This window comes from Microtus ochrogaster, chromosome 1 (assembly GCF_000317375.1).
Source record: "Microtus ochrogaster isolate Prairie Vole_2 chromosome 1, MicOch1.0, whole genome shotgun sequence".
Classification (NCBI taxonomy): domain Eukaryota; kingdom Metazoa; phylum Chordata; class Mammalia; order Rodentia; family Cricetidae; genus Microtus; species Microtus ochrogaster.
In genome coordinates, this window is record NC_022009.1 from 22,060,479 (window position 1) to 22,068,965 (window position 8,487).

The window sequence follows — 8,487 nt, forward strand, 5'->3', positions numbered from 1 at the left end:
GTGTATGTGTGTGCATGTGTGCGCACGTGCATCTGTGTAGGTCAGAGGACAGCTTGCATTATTTGTCTTCTATGATGTGGATCCTATGTATGGAGCTTAGGTCGTCAGCCTCGGTAACAAGCTGAACCATCCCATCCTACCTTTCATTTTTAATTTTGTTGGTGCTGGGCATTAAGCCTAGGGGCTTGCATGTACTAAGTCAGTGTTGTACCGGGGAGTTACTTTCCCTAGCTCCAAGAGCTGTTCATGCTATTTGTGAAAGGCATTCACACTGTCAACAACCTTTGACATCCGTCCTGTCAAAATCAAACACCCAGGCAATAAAATGCACTTCCCCGGCTCCAGCCAGGCTGTGCCGAGACCAAAGACTGGAGGTGCTGCAGGCATTGCCTTTTGAGGTGGTGTGAAGCCTGCCGGTTTCCTCTTGACCTCAGTCCTGAGGAAGAAGGAACACAAATGCAGAACCCTCTGCGGGAGGCCCTGCTGCTTGGCAGCTGCACCTCCCCACAGCCTGCCCGCTCTTCTGCATCTCTGGCAGGCTTCTGTGGTTTTGGTTATTCAGTTCTGCTTCGTCTGACACGATGTTTGAGTTTGGGATTCTTCCTTGTGTCCTTGAGCAAACGATACCACATCGTTCTCCCTCCTGCATCCGTCCACCTTTGTAAGTCAACGGCGACATTAGTGTTGGTTTCTGAGGGCCCTGGTTTTGCACGGGCTACTCTTCAGAGTCCCAACTCTGCATTTATTTGAACCCTTCCCAAAACAGTCAACAAGCTCAGCAGTCAAACTTTCTCTTTTTTTTTGCATGATTAAGCTTGCTGGGATTTAAATTGAGTGCACCTGGAAGAATGGAGCCAAAGAAAGATAATTTAAATTTAATATATCTTTGCAAATAAAGTCATCAGTAATTTTTTTTTAATGAATCTTTAACGTGTCACCCAGGATAGCCTCAAGCATCATTCTTGAACCTGCTGGGACCATGGGCCAGCACTGTGTGCTTCTTGAACCAAAACACCTAACAACGTTGTTAACAAGGGCTAAATTTATAGATTTCTTCAATGAGATCATCTATCTTCCTGGGAGAAATGAGCTAAAATCTAGCTATCCCAAGTCTTCCTCACTTTCTTGTCAACCACAACGAGTACAACTCAAGGTCAGCTCAGTCATTCTTCTGAAAGATTTTTCTTTTCTTCTTTCTTTCTTTTTTTCTTTTCTTCTTCCCTCTCTCTCTCCCTCCCTCCCTCCCTCCCTCCCCCCCCCCACTGTGAGGATGAGGCTGAACTATCTAGCCCAGACTGGTCTTGAGTTCACTCCACCTGGGTCATATCTGCCTCCCTCAGCTTCCCAGCTCTAGGATTACAGCCGTATACTCCATGCCTGGCCACATTAGTGTTTTCTTTTTTTTCATTGTATGCTTTTTCAAAAAAAAAAAAATTGCAGTGAGCATATTATCCTTCAGCGACAAGAAAGTAACTCAAGTCTTTACTATGAGTTCAAATGCATAGCCAGCATTTTATAACAGCCAAAAGCACACGCTTGAATCTACAGAACGGATTAGAAAATAAACAGCCCCCAAATGGTGGAGAGGCAGGCGTGGCTCATTCCTAAAATTTCAGGTCAAGGGGCGCCTTGCCAGAGTGAACCATTCATGTTGCCTCTGCCCCCTTCTGGACAACTGGAGAAACTGCAGGCTCTAGCCACGCCGTTCTTCAAGGATAGGGACCCTGGAGAGATGGTATTTGAGAACTCAGCGACGACGTTTGGAAAGACTGGCATCGTTACTAAAACCCGTTCATGCCGCGAAGCAACTAATCTGTTCCCTACCCACTTTCTTTCTTCCTTCTCCTTTTAAAAAAATATTATTTATAATGTCTATTTTTTTACTTATTTTTATTTTATGTGCATTGGTGTTTTGCCTGCATGTAAGTCTGTTTAAGGGTGTTGGATCCTGGAGTTACAGACAGTTGTGAGCTGCCGTGTGGGTGCTGGGAATTGACCCCGGGTTCCCCGAAAAAGCAGTCAGTGCTCTTAACCACTGAGCCATCTCTCCAGTCCCTCCCTACCCACTTTCTAAACACACGTTTTCATACGTATAAAATACGTGTTTTCTACAACACTGACTCTTTTAATGCTCTCCTCACACTTCTACATTGTAGTGATTGGCAAGTCCTGCTTCTTTTCCTAATAACTTATTGACCCCGTTGAAAACCTCACAAGACAGCGGGCGATGGTGGCGCACGCCTTTAATCCCAGCACTCGGGAGGCAGAGGCAGGCGGATCTCTGTGAGTTCGAGACCAGCCTGGTCTACAGAGCGAGTTCCAGGACAGGAACCAAAGCCACAGAGAAACCCTGTCTCGAAAAACAAAAACAAAAACAAAAACAAAAAAAAAAAAAAAAAACCTCACAAGACCCCATGAATGGCCTCTTTATACTTGGGGGTCTTTTGTCAGTCTGTGCCTGTCTATTTTTTGTCCTTTGCATTTCAAAACAACCTCCTAGTTTCCAACGAACAAAAGCTCGGGTTTCATCGTCCCTCATGTCATTGCACCTTGCTCACGTCCACCCCGTTACCCGCTCATGTCTCCTGCCACTGGTCCCCTCCGTCCTCTGCCTTCATATCTTACATACACACTCCTTTTTAATAGTTTAGATCTATTTTGTGTGTACGAGTGTTTGCACGCATGTACGTCTGTGCACCATGTGTGTGCCTGGTACCCGCGAAGATTAGAAGAAGGTGTCAGAACTGTAGTGACAGACAGTTGTGGGCTGCCATGTGGGTGCTGGGAGTTGAACCCAGGTCCTCTGAAAGAGCAGCCAGCGCTCTTAACCACCGAGCCATCTTCCCAGCTCCCTTACACATTCTTAAAATTGCAAAACACAAGCCAGTCATATTAACAAATTTCTATTTTTTTTAAGTGTGGATGGGGTGCGTGTAAATCCGGAGGTCAGAGGCAGCCTGGCACAGCTGGCTTTCTCCTCTGGCTTTATGGGAGGTCTGCAGATAGAACTCCAGCTGTTAAGAACTGAGACTTCCCAGCAGGTATTCAATGTGTGTGGGAATGCCAAGGCACATCACGGAGGCAGAAGACCTTTGTGGGAGTTGGTCCTCTCCTTCTCCCATGTGGGTCCTAGGGACCGAGCTTAGGTGGTCAGGCCTGGCAGCAAGCACTTACCCATGGAGCCGTCCCACTGGCTCCTTCGTGCTTTCAAAAAGTGTCTGGCTGGGCGGTGGTGGCGCACGCCTTTAATCCCAGCACTCGGGAGGCAGAGGCAGGCGGATCTCTGTGAGTTCTAGGACAGCCTGGTCTACAAAGGGAGTTCCAGGACAGGCTCCAAAGCTACAGAAAAACCCTGTCTCGAAAAACCAAAAAAAAGTGTCTGACACAGCACGGTAGAAATGGGGAAATGGACCATAATGAACCATTTCCTCCTTGTTGAACCTGTACACTGTTTCTGGTTTCTAGCTATTCTAGAAGGCTGTGTTGATGCCCTCGTAGACATACTTTACTATGAAGTCAGTTATAATATTTATTTTATCATTTTTACATTTTATACATTAAAAGACTTTTCCTCAAATCAGAGGTAGTGGTAGTGTTTGAAAGGAGGAAGCAGGAGGGTCAGGAGTTCAAGGTCATCCTCAACCACGTACCAAATTCAGGCCAGCCTGGGCTACAGGAGACAGGCTACAGCATGTCTTTTTTGTTTTGTTTTTCAAGATAGGGTTTCTGTGTGTAACAGCCTTAACTGTTCTGGAACTAGCTCTGTAGACCAGGCTGGTCTCGAACTCACAAAGATTGGCCTGCCTCTGCCTCCCAAGTGCTGGGATTAAAGGCACGTGCCACTATAGCCCAGCATGTAGCATGTGTTTTTAAGAAGAGTGAAAGTAAAAAAGAAAATATGAAATAACGATGGCTCAGCAGGTAAAGATATGTATTACCTATTGGGTCCAGGGGTCGTGCAAAGATGGGGACAGACCACCCAAGTCAATAAACCAGAAGCAAACTTTATTCCAGAACCCGGAATCCAGGAAAAAATAAAAAATAAAATAAAAAATCTCCATGGGGCACAAAAAGCTTATCAGCTACCTGAGACCACAGCCAGAGATGGTCTGTGTAAGGCTGTGGCCCAGGCTGGTTTCTAAACCCACCTTTTTATAGTAGGGACACCATGCATAGGTCTAAACAAAGAAATTTTTACAATCTCAAGGTAAAACTCAGATACAGATTGCCCTACTTTACAATCCCCATTAACAGAGTTTCTCAGTTAAACTAGTGTTTGTACTTAATCTATTGTCTTTCTTGGTACTTCTAGGTGGTGTTTACTGAAGCCCTGTGGTCTCCCCTTTGATGCTGCCAGTTTCACATAGCAGGCAAAAATGTATAACCCAGAGTTCATATATCTATTCCTAAAAGTTGACTCAGCTCATATCCGTAGGCTAGCTTTCAGTTTGCAGAGAGATGCTTTGGCCTCGTAATAGAGCTATGAGTTGTAAAGCGGGATAGCCCACTGTTAATAGTTAATCCTCAAGCTGCCGAGAAAGCTGCTGACAGTCTGTTTTCATTCTCCTAGGCTTATAACTTTATATTTCTTTATTTCTACATTCTTATTTTTGGAATCTACATTTTTATATTCTACGTGGTGGAAGGAGAGAGGTGATTCCTGTAAAGTGCCCTCTGACCACCACATGAGTACCGTGGTGTTCCCCGACACACACACAAATAAATAAATAGATACATAATAAATATGATTTAAAAATTTGTCTTTGTTGTTGTTGTTTTTTTATTTTTTGTTTTCTTTGTTTTTTTTTTAATTTTTTGAGACAGGGTTACACAAATATATAAATAATTAAAAATCTTTGTTGCTGTTGTGTTTGTTCATTTGTTTTTGGGTTTTTTTGTTGGTTTTGTTGTTGTTGTTGTTGTGTTTTAGTTTTCAAGACAGGGTTTCTCTGTGTAGCTTTGGATTCTGTCCTGGAACTAGCTCCTTCGATCAGCCTGGCATCGAACTCACAGAGATCTTCCTGCCTCTACCTCCATAGTGCTGGGATTAACAGCATGCACACCACCGCCTGGCATTGTTGTTGATTTTGAGACAGGGTTTATCTGTGTAGCCCTGGCTGTCCTTGAACTAACTCCTTTTACAGACCAGGCTGGCCTTGAACTCAGTGATCCACCTGCCTCTGCTTCCCAAGTACTGGAATTAAGGCATGAGCCATAAAACCCAGCCAAAACATTTATTTTATTATGTTTAATTTTGTGTATGTGTACCTTATGGATGGGTGTGTGTACATGATGTAGGCACTGGTGGAGGCCAGAAGCCTTGGATCCCCCTGGAGCTGAGTTTTAGGTGTCTGTGAGCCACTTTCTGTGGGTGCTGAGAACGGAGCGTGGATCCTGCAGGAGCACTATACACTCTTAATCACAGAGCCATCTCTCTGGTCTCTTTTGCTATCTTGACTGTCAGTTTTTGAGAAGTTCTGCTGGGGGAAAAAAGAGTCCTAATTTCTGGGCTGAGGATGGCATCCCTGGTCCTTATCCCAAGCACCGCGCGCACGTGCGCGCACACACACACACACACACACACACACACGCGCACACACACACACACACACACACACACACGTGAGAGGAAGGCAGAGTGACACAGGAAAGGAATAAGAAGCAACAAAGACTGTGTCCTGTCCTGGCAATGGTCGTCACTGTGGACAAATGGCTAGATCTCCTTGGAGACATTCGGAAGAACTGTGTAGAAACCACCTAGAACTTTCCGGTCAACACATAGGAGAGCAGGTCATTTATCCAGCAGCCTTGTTCTCCACTGGCACCCTCCCACTACTCTGCCTTCCAATCTCCCCTTTCTTCTTAAAAAAGATTCTCCAAAAGCACCAGTAAGTGCTACCCCAGTGTCAGCCTAGCCATCAGGTTGGTTGTCTTTCTGTCAGTGACAAAATGCCTGAGATAACTCACTTTGGTTTATGGTTACAGAGGCCCCAGGCTGTGACTGGGCAGGCCTATTGCTTGTTAGGTCTCTGATGGGAATGCTGATGGCCATGGTGGGGAACACATGATAAAGCTAACTGCATACTCATGTCTGGGAAGCCAAAAAGTAACTCCCACAATTCCCTTCAAGGCCCTACCCCAGTGACCCAGAGACCTGTCAAAAGGCCGCCTAAAGTTTCACCGCTTCTCAGTACCATCAGTCTGGAGACCAAGCCTTTAATATGTGGGCCTTGGGAGAACCTTCAGCAGTCAGTCTACAGCATCTGGACTCTGCAAGTGCTCATGCTCAGTTTTAAGTAAAAATAAAAAAGTAAAAGCATGTCTAATGACATTCCAGCACTTACTGAATGGCAAGGCTGGTACAAAATGGGACACAGCCATTCCTCATTTTAGTTCTGAAACCAAGTGCTATCGCCGAGTCGATTTTACAGAAAGAAAAGAAGCTGGGGTGTGTGAGACAGAATGTGTCATGTGACTGATACAGGTGGGGCTCGTGAGGCAGTGCCTGTCCTGCAAGGGCTTTTCTGTTTTTCCAACTGTTTCATTTCTGTGATAAAATACTTGCCAAGAAGCAATGTAAAGGAGGAAGGGTTTATTCGGATGTAATAGCTAGAGGAACCAGAGTCCACCATGATGGGGAAGGCAATGGGGGCGGTAAGAGGGGAAGGCTGTCACATTGTATCGCCAGAAAGTGGGGCCTTGCTGTCAAACCTCAAGACTCACCCCCCAGACAGTCACTTCCTCCAGCCAGGCCCTGCCTCTCACAGGTTCCACAATGTCCCAGTCTGTCACCACCAGCTAGGGACTAACTGTGGAGGATGTGGCGTATTCAAGCCACACCGCAGCACTCCAGCAACTCCATTGGCTGCTACCTGACCCTTGAAGAGGGGACCTCATTCCTTAGGCCGAGTTGGTGACCTTTCAAAGAGAACACAGCCCTTGGCTGACGTGTTGTTTACATGCTTTGGTTTTGTTTTGTTTTCTTGGTTCGTTTTACCATTATAAGATGTTTTTATTGTCCCCAGCCAGGGTCAGCTTTGGAATCTCCCCGAATCAGCCTCCAAATACTTAATCCTACAATTAGCAATTAATCCACTTGATCTCCTCTCATAGTTAAATGGAATAGGATACATATTAATCCTCTTGACCATTTATCCCTTAGCATGGGTGGACTCATGGTCCTCTCCAGAGAGCTAGTTTTGAAAGAGGAGACACAGAAGAAGCATGCATGCACTAAGCCTGGATTAGAGTGAAGTCACACTAGGTCATCGGCCCAGAAGAGAGCACACGTGTCCCGGGACTGATTTGCAAGAATGTTCTTGGCAGCATGCTCATCATGGACTTGAACTAGAAACAATCCTAGTATCAAGTATGGAGTGGAAAAATACACGGTAGGGCTTTCATCCATGGAATACAATACAACAGTGGAAATGAATGTGTCACAGTTAGAGCCAGCAAGTCGCTTCAATCTCACAGACACAAAGTTAGCAGGAAAACTCATGTAGATACTAAATAATGTGTACAGTGGGAATTTTTTGTTTTTGTTTTGTTGTTGTTGTTTTGGTTTAGTTTGTTTTTTGTTTTGTTTTGGTTTTGAGGGTTTTTTTGTTTTTGTTGTTGTTGTTTTGGTTTAGTTTGTTTTTTGTTTTGTTTTGGTTTTGAGGGTTTTTTTGTTTTTGTTGTTGTTGTTTTGGTTTAGTTTGTTTTTTGTTTTGTTTTGGTTTTGAGGGTTTTTTTGTTTTTGTTGTTGTTGTTTTGGTTTTTTTCCCGTAGCTTTGGAGCCTGTCCTGGAACTAACTCTTGTAGAGCAGGCTGGCCTCAAACTCACAGAGATCCACCTCTGCCTCCTGAGTGCTGGGATTAAAGGCATGAGCCACCACCATCCGACTGTTTTTTTGTTTTTTTGAGACAGGGTTTTTCTGTAGCTTTTTGGAGCCTGTCCTGGAACTCGCTCTGTTAAAGCAAGTACTGGGGTGAGGGATCTTCCTTTCTGCTGTCTGAAGATCTGACCACTGAAGCTGATGAAACATAAAGAGTATAGAATAAACAGATTGACAGGGGAAAATGCACACATTTATTTATTGTGTGCATGGACAGATCACAGGGATGAAACTGAGCACCCAGTATTCAGTTTCTCTTCTCCCCGAAGTGGGCAGTGCAGATGGTTTCTGAGAAAGAACAAATTATACCTAGGGGTCTAGACAACAGCCCAAGAACAGGTGCCTCTGGGTCCCTGTCAACTGCAAGCTCCTTTCCCTAGAGTGAATCTTGCCATTTGGTGAAATTACAGAGAGGGTTCAGGACAACTGTGCTCTTTCTAAAAGACTCCCCTAAGTCAAAGAAAGAGAGGTGAGAGATAGGGAAGGGTCAGGAGAATGTGAGAGGCGTTGAGTTCTGAGACCATTTTAAAGTTTGTATGTTTTCTCCTCAGATTTGAATATTTTTTGAAATATGACATCAAAATTTAGTTATTTTCTTTCTTTATAT